General features: G+C 35.8%; 1 long non-coding RNA gene across 3 annotated transcripts in view; it reads right to left on the bottom strand.

The window, feature by feature from the left end:
* Nucleotides 1–16,051, bottom strand: part of LOC120588250 (uncharacterized) — a 48,553-nt gene that overhangs the window by 14,817 nt on the left and 17,685 nt on the right. Inside the window, exons 2-3 of one of the 3 annotated variants that reach the window (XR_005649191.1) lie at nt 9,261–9,343; nt 7,345–7,413 (exon numbers count right to left, since the gene is read on the bottom strand). This is a non-coding gene — a long non-coding RNA (uncharacterized LOC120588250). Of the gene's footprint in view, nt 1–7,344; nt 7,414–8,236; nt 8,328–9,260; nt 9,344–16,051 lie in introns of those variants that run through there. The other 2 variants (XR_005649192.1, XR_005649190.1) reach the window with 2 other exon arrangements.

Here is a 16,051-nt window from a genome sequence, read left to right as displayed (position 1 = left end):
AGCAATTCATAATTTTTATAAAGTCAAAATAATGATAACATTTTATTGCTTTTTAACTTTTAGACTCAACTTATAGGCTACAGATGGAAGACTAGATTTCAGTTACAGTAGAGATCATAAATATTATCAACTTTGACAATGTAAATAAAAAGTATAGATGTTAGAAGTTAGGAAGAGGAAGGAGTGAAGAAGAATTAAGTGGAAGGACAGAGACACTAGCGTTCTCATCCGACAAGATGGGCAATAACGCCTATAGTTGATAAAGTGAAAAGGTTATGGTGCGGTAATATTTCTTAATGTTACTAGGAAAATGGTAGGTTGTTTCATTGAAGAAAAATCTTATTTCTTATTTACTATAGAGGAAGCAGATTTAAATAATGTCTAAATATATGAATCAAGCATGATAAAATGTGATAAAATGTGATTAAAATGTTCTGGAATTAGTGGTGATGGTTGCACAACTCTGAATATGTTTAAAAAAAAACACTGACTTGTGTATTTTTAACGGGTGAATTGTATGATATGTGAATTACATCTCAATAAATATATTGTAAGTTGCATTAACTTTAAAAACAAAATATATCACGTTATATAATATTATGTATATGATGTGTGTTTTTTTTAAGCGTAGAATAAAGAAGGAAAGAAGGAGGAAGGAAGAGTCGCAAAATTAACCATAATTGGTTATAGTCACTCTAAAATGCTTACAAACCATTATTATAGTCTGCTCATCAGTAGAAGATACAATAATGTCCAAAAAAAGTGGCATGGAAAGGTTTCTAAAAAAAATCAGCACTTACTTTTTTAAATGAAAGGAAAACTAGCTTAAAAGAAAATTTTTTAGGTTTCGTTTTGTTTTTCTCCTTTTGTTTGATTTGAGTTCACCATTTAGATTAGCCTAGATCAAATTTGACTACATAAAAAACAATTATCTATGAGAAAATTAATATTTATCAAATATTCTTTCATACGAATACCTGTGTATGATATGTAAAATGTCAAGAACTAGATGGGGCAAGAACAATAGGATGGAGCTAAAAAAAAGCCCTGCCTTTCTTTAAAATAAAGAGGCTAATTTTTTAGATGCTGAGTTTGGAATCTGGAATGCAAAACATCTCAACTTGGCATTTGAAAGCTTTCCCCTCTCAAGCCCATGACATTCTTTCCCATATCTTCACATTAAGGCTGGGTGGAAAGTTCATCAGTTTCTGGATATAAACAAAGAACCTATGATCTTAGTGGTACTTGGTTTACATCTAGTTCTCAGGACTTAATGCTCACCATTATAACAATATGACAATAAAACACTGGTAGATATTTATTCCTTCATATTGAAGATTTTAGAATTATTCCTTTTTTAGGAAAGATCTTTGAGAGCAAAGTTTACTTAAATCGAAGATATTATTGTTATAATATTAAACAGAGTAAATATCCACCCCCAGCAATGGTTTAAGTATTTAGAGAATGGATGTAAAGGCCACCTAAGACTCCTTCGAGCTCTAAGGCGGGTCAAATTACTATGTTGTTTTGGATCCTCTTTTATTAGTTCTCTGTTTTCTTTAGAAAATGATGCTCAGAGAGTTTACATAAATTGGTCAAGTAAAAGTAATGGCTGGGCCAAATTTAAACTCCCGTGTGTTGCTCTAAGTTCATTACTTTTTCTCGACACCTCCCAGTTGCTTCACATTTCAGCTTCTTCTTCGGGACTCCTTGAATTTATTCTAATATTTCCTTTGGCAAAAAAAAAAAAATTTACAAAATGTGCTCTCTTAACAGGCAAAAAGAAGGATATGTATTTCTTTGCACAACTTTAAAACATGGGTTCATATAGTTATGTGAAAAGAGCAAATGGAACCATGTTAGCTTTAATGGGGAACAAATAAATGATGAAATGGTATAATTGGGCTGCCAGACAGGAACAGATATGGGATTTTCTTTTGAGTGATTTATTTTGGTGTTTTATTTAAAGCAGTCCTTATTTTTAGATTGTTTGGTTATCTGCCAAACTAGAAGCTCAGCAAATTTCTCAATGGGCAATTTTAACTTTCCAGATTTGGAAATGCCCTTGCATTTCTACTACTCTCTTTAAAAATGAAACCAACCCCTCTTCAAGACACTGGTCCCAAGATAAATCATCCTCAGCCAAAATAGCAAGATAGATGGCCTCTAAATCTATCAGAACCAATTCAACCATATTCTGGGGAGAAAAAAAGTTTATGCATGATATTAGATGGCTCCAATGTACTCTTATTGCTCTCTTAGGTTAGTTATTTTCTGTTTACTAAAATTAGCCAGCTACCTCAGAACCTATCAAGGAGAATATTCCTTCTCTACCTAGCCATGGTTGCTATTCACAAATCATACTGCGAGGCTAATGCAAACGACTTTAAAGAAAAAAAGCAAATGGCCAATGGATTTAACAGTTCTTTTATAACCATGAACTTTGTCTGATAAGGTAAGAATTGAGTTCACTCAGAAATCAGTGCTCAGAAGTGAAAAGGCAAAAAAGTCCCACCCAAAGGTAAAAGGTAACGTGGTTACTGCCTAGGACTCTGAATGTGAAAAGGCATAGTAGGTGGTCAAGGCTTCAGCTAGACCACCTTAACTTCCCTGGAGTCCAAAGTCAAGAATGGTATATGGCCTCACTTTCTCTGGTGGTTCTGTCATTTTATTTCTCACTCTCTTTTGCGATAAGAATACACAATATGTACGTATTTAGGGTTCTCCACATTTTCAGGAGGTATGGATATGGTTCCCGTGAACTATCTCTTCCATCAAACACAGAGGTTGAGAATATGAACTCCTATCAGCCAATGTATTCTATCTCATGGTTACTATAAGTGGTTCAGACCGATCAACACCAACAACCTTAAATTCTGGAAACTTTCTGAGTTTTGGGGGGAAGAAAATAATTTCTTCTGGTGAACTAAGAGATGTGAGGAACCTGGGACTGCCAGGAGGACACAGTGTTAAGCCTGAGGGTAGATCCAATCAGTTGAGAGTAGAGTTCAAACAGAGATGGAGACAGAGAGACACTGAGCTCTGATAGCATCATTTGAACCGCAGATCCAGCCCTATTTAAAGGCCCTGGAGTTTTCAGTTGCATGGGCCCATAAATTCCCCTTCTCTGTTAAACCAGTTTAAGTTGGGTCCTCCATCATTGGCAAATGTCTTTGTGTAAACTATAAAATAGAAATAAATGCCTTCATATTTTCAGCCATTTCTATTGGGAGATAATTTGTAGAATCTGTTGAAATAGACATTGTTAAGATATATCACTAGGATGAATGGAAGCAATTGTGTACTTTGTAAGATAGGAAGCTACACACACAACATGGCTTCGTTGCACCAGAGCATTATTATAATCGGAATCCTACACATGCACATTGCTGATTGCCTTTGGGACCACAGTGAATTTGACCAATCTGAGGTCAACAATGCCCAGACTGTCACATGCAGAGTATTTTTTACTTATGTAAGCAATCAGAATTCAGTAATAAACTGAGTAGTAGATGATGTTTCACTTTATAAGCAATGTAAATCCATTTAGGAGTAAATTGCCAGTGATTAGGGACTAATAATAAAATAATAAAGTTATTCAAAAGAAAAAATTTGAGTGGAAAAAGACCAGAACATTTCATTTGGTTCATGAAAAGAAACAGTCTTCTATGGGCTTCATGTATAACTTTCTGTTTTTAAGTCTTGATTGCTCTGAAGACATCACTGGTGGAAGAGAGGGAAAGAAACATTTATTTCTAAGTGTCTGTTACCGGTTAGAAGTTTTCTGTAGCACAAACACAATTTAAAATGATTTAGAGAATAAGGAAATCTCTTGACTCATAACCAGAGACTAGAGAACAAACTTTAGGGTTTGTAATATAATCAGGGCCATTGCTTCCCATTTTTCGCAGTTCCCTTGGCTGTGCCCTCCTTCCTGCACTGGCTTTTTAGTTAGGCTGGCTTTCCTCATGGTAGCAAGAGGTTGCCAGCAGCTCCCAGAACTAAATGCTTTCTCATTTTTTCATGAGAGGGAGGAGGGGCTTCCCTTCCTTCTGATAATAAAAACAAATTCTTAGGCTTCACACTGCCTGGTCTTCCCCACCCCTGAAAAAAAATTGCTGTGTCCAGGGAAGTCATGCACCACAGTGATTTCAGACCTGGGAAACAAGCCTGTGCCTGAACCGGTAACACAGTCAGAGCTAGACTAATGAGAACCCACCTCTAGAGCTAGGGAAGTAGTTCATCTCACCAAGCCACATGGCTTCCCCCTAAGGCAAGAGGGTGAAATGGATATTATGGAGGCAACTACAGTGTTTTTTACCACCATGTTTTACCACCAGACTGAAGCTGACCAACAGGGCGGGCTAGCTGGACAGTTGCCTAGGGTGCCAATCTATAAGGAGCCTTCATTGAAAATGTATGTAGATGGAAAAAATTGTTCAGGGCCATCCCACGTGAAGATCATTGCATTCCTTAAGCCTTACATAATTCCAGAATAATTTTCCTATAGAGAAATATGAAAATTAGGAAGAGATGAATTCTAACAGCATATGCATCTATCACCATTGTTGCCTATTTTCGCTTTAAATTTTCTCAAGATTACTTTAACATATCATAACATTCTTTCTCCAAAAATAATAGCCTGAGGTGTTAGGGTGTTTAGTCTTATTTTAGCATATCTAACATCCATTCCTAAGATATTGATTTTTCAGGCCCAGTTTTTCAGCACTATCATTTGGACCACATTCAGATAAATGCTTAGATGGCATTACTATTGAGTACTAAAAACATTTTAAATTATAATAACAGCAAATGTTAAAATTAAAGCAAAATAGCTACTCACAATTACATAGTATTTGTAGCAGACACTTCTGTTGTCCTGGGTCACATCCCCTAAGCCCATTTCTGATCTCCAGTGACAACTGACAGTCTCACCTCAAACACCACCACAAATCGTTCCACTTTCTATCTCAGGGCCTTTGAAATCTGAAGCCACAGGTACCTACGTGGCCCATAGGAAAACAAAGCCAGGATATGTAACAGGTGGTCAATAAACATTTGTTGAATAAGTGAATGTTAGAGTATAATAGATTGCCTTTAAACTGCCTTGTCAGTAGGCAAACTGTGGGGCTCTTGTTACGCTGTGAGAGGCATATATGTTTGGAACCTAAATTACTTGGACATAGCAGGGCTGTCCAAAAATACTTTCTGCAGTAATGGAAAGATTCTGTAACAGTGCTGTCTGATACAGTAGCCACCATCCACATATGTCTGTTGAGCACTTGAAATGAGGCTAGTGTGAATAAATAACTAAAATTTTAATTTAATTTGAATTAACTTGAATTTAAATTTAAATAGCCACATGTGTCTAATTGCTACCATAATGGATAGCACAGGATAGGAAAGGTCAGGTACTGCCACAAAAGTCCTCATACTCCTTGCCACAATCAGCTGAAGAAGTATTTATTTAGGAACAATTAGTGGATGAAAAAAATTGTTAGCCTAGCTGGGAAATCCATGTGGCTTGGGTCAGCCCCACGTAAGCACCGTACAACGCTTTTCTTTTATTTGACTCAAAGTCAAAACCTAGCAAAAACAGACAGGTGGAACCAAGAACCTTGTATGGTTATCTTGACTTGATGAGCTTTTTAAACTGGTTTATGATGAGCTTTGAGCAAATACTTTTATTGTTGGTTTTCTCTATGTTGGCTTAGACAGAAAAGGATGTGATTTAGAAATGCACGTGTCAGTTTAAATTCAGCCCTTTCTTTTACATTCGATTTTTTTAAATGATGCTTTGAAATAATTCATGTCTAGGAAAACATCTTTCAATTTTTTATTGTTATTTGAAAAAGTATTTTTTCCTAAGAAGATAAAGGAATGTATATTTTGTGTAAGTGTCAGTATTCAAGTTGTAAAGACTGAACCTCTGGTTTCAAAGAAGTTTCTAAACTTGGCAAGACCTGTTTCCCATCACTAATAATAAAAAATGCTTTGTGTGCACACATCTTGTTCTGTGTGCTTTAACAGATAGGTCACAGATGGGCATCAGGCATTCGAGGGTTCTAAGATCTCTCACTGACTTAGTCTTTGACCTACGAAAAGCTAGGGTGAATATAAACCAAAAGCTCCTGGATGCACAATCAGAATGTTCACTCAAAACTCTAATAGCAGTACTTTTGATTTTGTTTTAATGAAACAGGTCGGAGTAGAGCCACATACCATCTCGATGAGTTCCCTGGGCTTTCCAGGGACGAATTTCTGATATCACTACTCGAGAGATTCGCCTTTCCATCTTTACTTCTCCTCCGCATCTGTCTTTCTCTCCACCCGCCCCACCCCACCGCCACCCTATTTTTCCACAATGGTTGCTTACATATCCATTCAGCCAACTAGTAATAGCAAGAATGACTGTGGTATAATTTCAGATCTCGGGGGTACAAGTCAGTGAAATGCAGGTAGCTAAGTCTCAAATACACAATCTCATTACTTAAAACTGCTTGAAGCAGATGAGCACATTGCTGACACTCTTTGAACCAGAGAATTCCACCTCTGCGCAAAGGCAATTAACCCAAGGATGACACTCTATGCTCCAGACCCTCAGATTTAGATTCCAAGTTGCATCTATTTATCAAGACTTCCCCTTCTGGGCCCCCTTCTGGATTAGAGTGGCTCTAGGCTCCAGGTTAAGTAGTTGTAGGTGTCTGAGGGTTTGAAGTCCGACATTCTCATGCAGTCTAAGAACCACAGAGAAGAGGGCAACGTGATACCTCAAGATGATTTCCGAGGACACACTTCAAAAATTTAGATTTTATGACTATGGTTTTACTCTGAGTGAACTGAGTTGCTACCAGAAGGTTTTGAGCAGAGGAATGACAAAAGAGACCATTTTCAAGACTCCCTCTGCTGCATTTGGATCTTCAAATATTAGTCCTGTATTTCTCATTGCTGTGTTCTGCCAGTCTGGTGGGAAACCTTATTCTTGTTGTGCCTGCTGGGCTCACTTCCTCTCCCTCAGCACGTACAACGAGCTCTGTCCCTCCACCTCTGCTTCCAGACTCTTCTTCAGCCAAGGGGCTGTTCTACCTGCTGACCTAGGCTTCTCCATTCTTGCATACTCTGCTGCTGCCAACAGACCCGGATCTGGCTATCTCCCTATTACCATCAACAATTTGTTAATAGCTTATCATCTGAAAGCAGTTCTGAGCTCTGTATATATTTGACTTGGCATGAAATGTTCACCTTTTTTCAGAGATCCTCAGGCCGCAGTGATACAAATCTGTGATTGGTACCTCTCCCTCACTGTACCTTGACCCTGCTGTGCTTGTCACCTGTGCTACTTACCTTTGCAGTCTCTACTTCATAGAAGGTTCCCACACTTTCTGTACGTGAATCACCACCTTTCGGTTATCACTGAGAAAAAAAAACAGGTGAACTAATTTATTATTGAAAAATTAACTCTTTTTGATAAAATTATAGAAAACCTAGAAACTACGGATAGGCTTAAATGGAAAAAAGACTTGCAGACATCTATAATCCTACTAACCAAATATAAATATGTTTTCCAAAATTATACACACGCACAGTTTGTTTTACAAAATCATGACTGTGTATACCTATATTTATGTTCTGCTTTTTTACTTCATATTATATAATGAGCATTTTTCTCATCTTGTTAAATAAATGATTATTAGTGGCTTCGTAGGATTCTACTATGTAATAGTATTATTTAATCAATCTCCTACTTAAGCATTTTGATTGCTTCCAGGTTTTTGATATTATAAACACTTTAAAACAAATAATCTATACATGAATATCTGACTGAATCTCTGGCAATTTCATTCTATTAAATTTCCAGAAGAGGAATTACTAGGTCAAAGGGTAAAAGCATATTTAAGGCAGGATGAGACACTCAAAATAAAGACTCTAAAACCCAGTGGGAGTGGAAAGAATCACAGAAGATTGTCTAACACCCTCAGGATCTCCTGACCATGGCAGCAAGTGCAGTTGGGAAGAGCATTCTAGGATCCCCCAAGTAAGTAAAGTGTTTAGTCATTTAAACTGATTTTCAAAGACCTGCACCTGCCAGAGCATATTAATTAATGTTGATGAAGTAGCTTCAGCTATCAAGGACAGCAGATGGGGAACACATCTGGCCTCACATCATTGCTAGCTTCAAGTTCTCTTTAAAATGAGCAATGGGAACCAGGCAAAAAAGTAATCGTCTTCAACCCACCTCTCTCAAGCCACACAGTGAAGTGCCAATTGACTTTTGCTCTGATTCCTAATTAAATTCTGAGATTAAACAAAATCTGAAGAGCAGCTATTTAACAGAAATGAGAAACCTGTAAAGCAAGAGTAGCATATAGATTCAGGAATGGGTGGGAACAGCGAATTGCTCAGATAGTTACATCAGCAAAACAAGGAGAGTAGGATTTTATGTACACATATCACGGCAGAGAAAGAGGGAGGAAGGTTTTTTTCCTTGAATTTTGTACAACCATAATCTGAGCAACTACTCTCTTAACACTATATATTGATCCTCAAAATACATACACCTGTGATGTAAATCAAACTATTTCCCTCTTTTTCAGATAAAGCAATGAAGACAAACAGGTTTTTTCATTTGTCCCTATTTGAGCTAGATTCATTTCCTTCAACTTTTATTTCAATGCCTCCTATGAGCGAGGCATTGTGCTTTGCTGGGAAATTTACAAAGCTGATTAAGATGGGACCTCTGACCTTGAAGAAGGCAAAGCCTAATCATGGAAGCCAAAATTCTAATGTGTCTAAGCATACTTAGGGAGCTATAAAAGCAGCAATGTATTGAGAAGGAAGTAAGCTAAACAAAGCCTTGAAGTCGACATTTATGAATAGGTAAAAACTACAAATGTACTAGGAATCTGATAACTGGAAAAAATGATATATAAATGTAGATCTAATGCACAAATTCATTCTCACTATTGAACCCTAGAGATCAGACACATTTACACCCGAATCAAAGAATGTAAAGATGAATAACTACTCCTTGGATCCTTTTCCAATGTAATAATTACTCTTCATAAAAGCTCACAGAAAACATCAATTTTCATGTAATTAAAATCAGTGCCTTTGTTCACATAATAGGATACCACATCATACAAGGTGCTGGTCCAAGAAGGACAGATTGAAATGGGCAGATCAGTTTACAATTATAGATGCCTTCGAGAAATAGTCAATGCTGGCCAATTCAGTGATAAATTATAGAGATTGTGATTTACCAAGAAACATATTTTTCCTCTCTTTTCTCTTCCTCATGCTTCTCGGGCCTTCCCCATTTGCTCTTTATTCCTTTCACCCAGGCCTGTAGAGAGGCAGAAAGGTGAGGTAAAACATGTGCGCTATTCCACAGCAGTTCTAGTGAAAGGGTTTGATAGAAGATAATGCTGAAGTATATGCAATAGTATAAATAATGTTTGGAAAATTTCAGATTTTAATTGTCTTTGATACTTCCAGAACTTTTTACTTTAAAAATGGAGAATTAGCTATTGTTATCACTAAATATAAATAAACTTGAGTTTTCCAAATTTTAAAATTGTCTAATCACTATTTGAATGTAAGCTGCTTGTCTTATATTTTTAGGGGATCCAGAGTCCATGCTTAGCTTTAGGAAACTGAATGAACGTCGCTGTCACAGAAGGTTTTCATGCAATAATGGTCACCCCTACTGCTAGATAACTGCTGAAGCAAATTTACTGATGAGAAATAAATGAGGTAGGAAAGCAGTGTGAATTGCCAGAGCTGGAAATGCTGACCCTTTCAAGGCATTCAATCATTCTGACTTTGTTTCTATTTATCAGAAAGTGAGTAATGAAGAGTGAATCCTGTTAGGTCAATAGATGCTAGTGGGATCCATAGACACTTTTCCATCATACTCTTACTTGATGGCTGCTGTCAAGAAGGCTATCATATGAAGCAGAGCCAGAGCCAGAGCAGGATTCCCGCCAGTGAGAAAGCAGTCTGCTATGGCTGGACCATCTATTTTATATTACGGATCAATTTTTATTCGTCTTCATTTCTGATGCTGTCTGTGGTTAAAAAAAAAACAAGGCTCAGCAATTTGGGATCACACTGAATCAGCTGTCACAATACTGAAATGAGCATTTCATATCTAAGCTGACATTTTACTTCTCAAAGGGAATGGTTCTTATTGTGCTGGATCAGAGAGTGAGTTACTGTGTCCTATGCATTGATTGCTAGGACTTAATGCTCTATGATTCAAGGGTTCACCTCTATCCCATGGAGCCATTCACTTCATGCTAGTTAGAGATCCATCCAAGGAAACTAAATTCCTGCTTCAGCATTATCTTGTAAAGTAAAATCTGAAGTCTGTGTTCCAGTTTCTACTTCATCCACTTTGCAATCTTAGTAAAAAGGAAAAAAATGTATTTGCTTTCCCCTACATGATTGAACTCTGACTTCATAATAAACCTACAACATTGTCATATAATTCCAATATCTCAAACACACAAAGAAAAAATACTCCCAAAATCTTGGGGCTAGGGAGAAAAAAACTTCTCGATAGTTTTTAGAGCAAACTCTTAATGTTTAGCTAACTTGCCAGCTGTTCCATTTCCTTTCTCCCTTGCTGTCTTCTACTACATAGCCAGCACTTACTTTTTTCAGGCTCCCTTGAAGCTAGATGTGGTCATATGACACTGCTGGCCAATGAAAAGAAAGTATGAGCCTATAAATATACTTATCGTCGATGAAAAAAAGGATGAAAGGTAGGAAAGAAGGAAGGAAGGAAGGAAGGAAGGAAGGAAGGAAGGAAGGAAGGAAGGAGGGAGGGAGGGAGGGAAGGAGGGAGGAGGAGGAAGGGGGAAGGAAAGGAAGGAAGAAGGAAGGAAGGAAGGAAGGAAGGAAGGAAGGAAGGAAGGAAGGAAGGAAATTAAAAAATCATTCCCTTCACCCTGCATCTCTCTATATATTTTTCTTCCTCTTACCCCGTAGTAAACATTAACCCTGAGCAGGCTTACCCAGCATTCATCCTCTCCTGACTAAGCTTTCAGTTTGGGATCCATCTCAATTCTGAGTGCCATGCTTGTGGGAAGTTTATCCTATCCTCAAATGCGGACTCATCTCCTTGCTAAAGTGATTGATTCAGATAAGCAAGTTTAGGCAAATCAAAATGCTCCTGGCCATAGAAGTTAGGTCAGGAATGGGCTGAGATGACTTGGTTTTCTCTCTAAGAAAACCTCCAAAAGGCCACTTACACACTGCCTCACTTTCTGGGTCTCGTGTTATTCTGAGATGAGGCCTGAAAATGCTGCGGTCATTTATCACCAGGAGGGAAATCAGACTTCAAATAATCTGAAACTATGGAAGGCAGAATTGCAAGAAGAAAACAAACTTTTTAGATGAGACTGTTGAGCCTAACACCTGCCCAACTCTAAATTTTCCAGATACATGACTCAACGAACTCCTTTATTTGAATTCAGTTTTCTGTTACTGGACACTAAAAAAAATTAAAATGAAAAACTTGGCATCATAAAGTCTTGTCTAATATCTCTTAAATATGTTCTTTATCTGCCTCCTCTCCCCTTTTCCAATTGTCATTGCCTATGTTCAAGCCTTACCATTTTTCTCCTTAATTTTAACATGTAGTATTTAGAAGTTTCTTTGACTTTAATTTCTCTTCCATTCAATCTCTTGATTACACAGTCAACAGATGTTCATTTTAATATGGAAATATGATCATTGTTCAGAACTCTTCATGAATTCCCATTGTACATAAGATGAAATTTAAATCCTCATATGCAATGCCTTTCACAATCTGGCTCCTGCTTGTCTGTCCAGTCTTACCACTAACCATTCTTTCTGCCTCATCTCTTTCAACACATATATATGAGGGCACATTACATTCCTGAAATTCTGAATTACATGTAGTTTTTAAACATATATATCTCTCTTCTATTTTGGTAACTGCTCATCTGCCATTTGTTGGAATTCTAGAATTTTTTCCCACCTCATGTCTAATGAGTAAATTAATGTTCATCCTAGCCCAACCTCCTCTATGAAGCTTACTCCAGTTTCTCCATATTATCCATCCATGACTATTTTCATACAAGACCAAGTTATTTGAAGGCAAGTATGTCCTCAATTTTTGAATAAATAAATAAATATAAATCATAAATTAATGAATCAGATACAAAGATTGAAATCTTACTTGGATTATTGGATCTTCTACATCATAAATAGTAAATTAAAATAATAATCATTAGGAAGTTGACTAAGCCCTTCAGATGCCTTCTCTATGAGCCTTAGTCCCCAAGAGATATTTTTATAAATGTAACAAATATCATTTTTGTCTTCCTGTAGTACTTTCTTACTATCCCAGGATTATTTCTGCCAGGATTATTGCCTGATCTTGACCAAAGAAGCAGATATGTGATCCTGGACCAGTTTTTGTTCTACTTTCTTTCTCTTTTTTTTCTCTAATAGGCCAGTTTTTTTCTCACAAATATCTGATTCGAGCAGAAATGCCCAGGACCTACCTGAGTAATATGACAGAAACATACTTGATAACCATATCAATAACTATTTCATCACAACCAATTTGTACTTCTTAATCCTTTCACCTTTTTCATGCATCCCCACAACCCCCTCCCATCCAACAACTATCAGTTTGTTCTCTGTATCTATGAATCTGTTTCTGTTTTGTTTGTTTTTTTTAATTTATTCTTTAGATTCTACATATAAGTGAGATCATATGGATCTCTGTTTGACTTATTTCACTTAGCATAATACCTTCCAGGTCCATTCATGTTGCTGCAAATGGTAAGATTCCATGCTTTTTTATGGCTGAGTAATATTCCATTGTATTTTACCACCTCTTCTTTATCCAATTGTCTATTGATGGGCACTTAGGTTGCTTCCATATCTCGCCTACTGTAAATAATGCTGCAATAAAATAGGAGTGCATATATCTTTTTGACTTACTGTTTTTGATTTCTTCAGATAAATACCTAGAAGTGGAATTGCTGAATCATAAGATAGTTCTATTTTTAATTTTTTTATAAACCTCCATATTGTTTTCCATAGTGTCTGCACCAATTTGCATTCCCAACAGCGCATTAGGATTCCTTTTCCTCCACATCCTCGCCAACACTTGTTGTTTGTTGATTTAATGACGATGGCCATTCTGATAGGTGTGAAGTGATATATCACTGTGGTTTTAATTTGGATTTCTCTGATGATTACTGACAATGAGCATCTTTTAATGTCTATTGGCCATCTTATATCCTCTTTGGAGAAATATCTATTCAGGCCCTCTGCCTATATTTTAATTGGATTGTTAGTCTTTTTGGTGTTGAGTTACATGAGTTCTTTAAAAATTTGAGTATTAACCTCTTATCAGAAGTATCATTGATGATTATCTTCTCCCATTTAGTAAGTTGTCTTTTCATGTTTTAATGTGGCTATTAAAAAATTTTATATTGCATACATGACTTGAGTTTCTGGTTTGCATTACATTTCTATTGAATGGTGCTGAGTTAAAGGGTTACTTTAAGCAATCTTTACAAGATGATGAAGGCTTAAAACTTAGATGAAATTTCAGTGAAATAGACTTACTTAAGAAATATAAATAATTGGGATACTTAGGTCACATTGATGGTTGTATGAGAAAGGAAAAATGAGTGGCAATTGTTAAGGATGGCTACTAGGTATCCAGCTTCGACAACTGAGTGGATCCTAGTGATCTTCAGTGAAATAGGAAAGGACTGGAAGAAGCAGATGTAAGAGGAAAAAATTGAGTTCAATTTTAGATCATTGAATTTTATTCAAAATTCAATATCAAGTTGGAAAGTTTGGGTAGACAGATATATATGTAGATGTGGAGTTCAGAAGACAGATCTGGTGGATTTACATACTTGGGTGTCAATAAACTAAAAGTGGTATTTAAAGTCTTGGGTATAATAGAGAGTGTCCAGAGAGAGAAGAAGACTGAGGAACAACCTATAGCAAATACAGACTTCATAGGGTATTATGCAAATACTAACATATATATAATGTTTTGAAGAACATTAGTCCCACCAGATACACCTAAGGAGGGAAAAAAAAATCTTGTGGCCAAATGTTAGAAAAAATATCACTAGAGATTATAATGTACACTAACATACTAACATATTAAAGGCTTTGAGAAGTCTGAGTGAAGAAATCTCTTTAGTATTTTTATCATATTTGACTACAGAAACCTTCCTTCTCCCCCAATAATACTTGTTAATATCTTAAGAAACACACTCAAGGAGCACACTTAGAGAAGTGTTTTTCTATGGTAATCCAATCCTTTAATAAGATAAAAGATCAAAAAGAATATATCAAATGTATGACCTTTAAGTTATATTTATAAATAAATTACTTTGTAATTTCTGTCAAATAGGTATATTTTCCATATCTAGGTTTCTTTATGCACATCTAAGCATATTTGGGGGAATTTTAATGCTTTTTACAATTTGAAGTGCTCAAATTAAAATAAATGCCAGATCGTCTATGAATAGCTTACTCTCAATGCTTAACTGTTTTAAGTTCATAACGAAGAAAAATTCTTAAGTTTGAATATGGGCTCTCTAATGATCTAATAAAAGATTATCTCATGAAAACAAGGTTTGAAGGACAAAAATAATTTTTCAAGGCATCCATTAAAATTGAGAAGAGGCACAAAGTTGTTTTTTTTTTTTATAAACTGCTCATTTAGTTGAAAAATGTGCAAGCTCCTAAAATTTACATTACTTATGGTGCTTTCAGTATGTTGATTCAGAAAATGAGTTGGATAATAACATGCCTTATAAGAAGCAGCAAATGGCATAATAATATTTCCCTTGGTTAGCAACTAATATGTTATTCACTGTAAGCACAGTCTAGATTTCCATACTAACACACGGTATTAGAACATTTAACAGTAGGAAGCCCCAACTCCTGTAGTTAAGGGTCTAGGTATAAGAGTTAGGTATTACATAAATAACAGCAGGCCATATCTAAACAAGAGATCAGACTGAAATTTTAAATTTACTTTGGATTTAAGCTATCTTGAAATGTTATAGTTTTTAAAACCTGAATTATGGTTAGATGTTAACTAGGCTTATTGTGATCATTTCACAATATATACAAATACAGAATCATCATATCATACACTTGAAACTAATATAATGTTGAATGTCAATTATACTTCAATTTTAAAAAATCTGAATCATGTCATCACTTCGTATTTATGTAGTATATTTTACAGAAGCTGTTGAGTAAATTGGATCTTACTTTTCCTCAAGAAATTTCTACATGATAGATGACATAAGGAAGGAAGGAAAAGCAATGGATATAAAATATGTGGTTCTTGGATTCATTAGCTGATTGATCTTAAGTAAATACTTAACTTCACCAAGTCTCTATTAGTAAATTATTAATATCAGTCCTACCCACCTTACAGAGTTGTTACAAGGACCAAAACAAAACAAGATTTCACTTGAATGTAAACTCCACAAAGGTGTAAATTTTTGTCTTTTTGGTGCGCTTTTTGGCTTAATACCTAGAAGTATATCTGGCACATAGTAATCACTCAGTGAGTGCCATGAAAATGTTTTGAATATTATGGATATGTATTGTGTTATACGTAAAGTATTACTATTATTCACTAAGCTAGGAAAGGCAGGAAAAAAAAGCAGAAAGAGGGTAAGTGACCTGCTTAAGTTATTTCTTAAGTCAGAATGGAGTTAAGACTGGATTTTGAGGTCTAGACATTTTATTTATTTGGTCATTCAACAATTTTTTTGGAGTACATACCATACTAAACATAGGGCTAGGTACTAGATATATAGTGGTAATATCCATATATACATATATACATGAGTGTCAGACATAGGACATAGTTGTGCATTAACAGATGAACACAAAAATAAATTTCAGTAAGTGCTGTAAAGGAAGAAAAGCATCTGATGAGAGGACAACAAGATGTGAGGATTCCCTAATTTACACTGAGGTTAAACGTTTAAGTAAAATTTATCAACAAAAATCGTTC

Source organism: Pteropus medius, unplaced genomic scaffold (genome assembly GCF_902729225.1).
Source record: "Pteropus medius unplaced genomic scaffold, Ma_sr-lr_union100, whole genome shotgun sequence".
Classification (NCBI taxonomy): domain Eukaryota; kingdom Metazoa; phylum Chordata; class Mammalia; order Chiroptera; family Pteropodidae; genus Pteropus; species Pteropus medius.
This window is presented reverse-complemented; position numbering and strand designations above follow the sequence as displayed.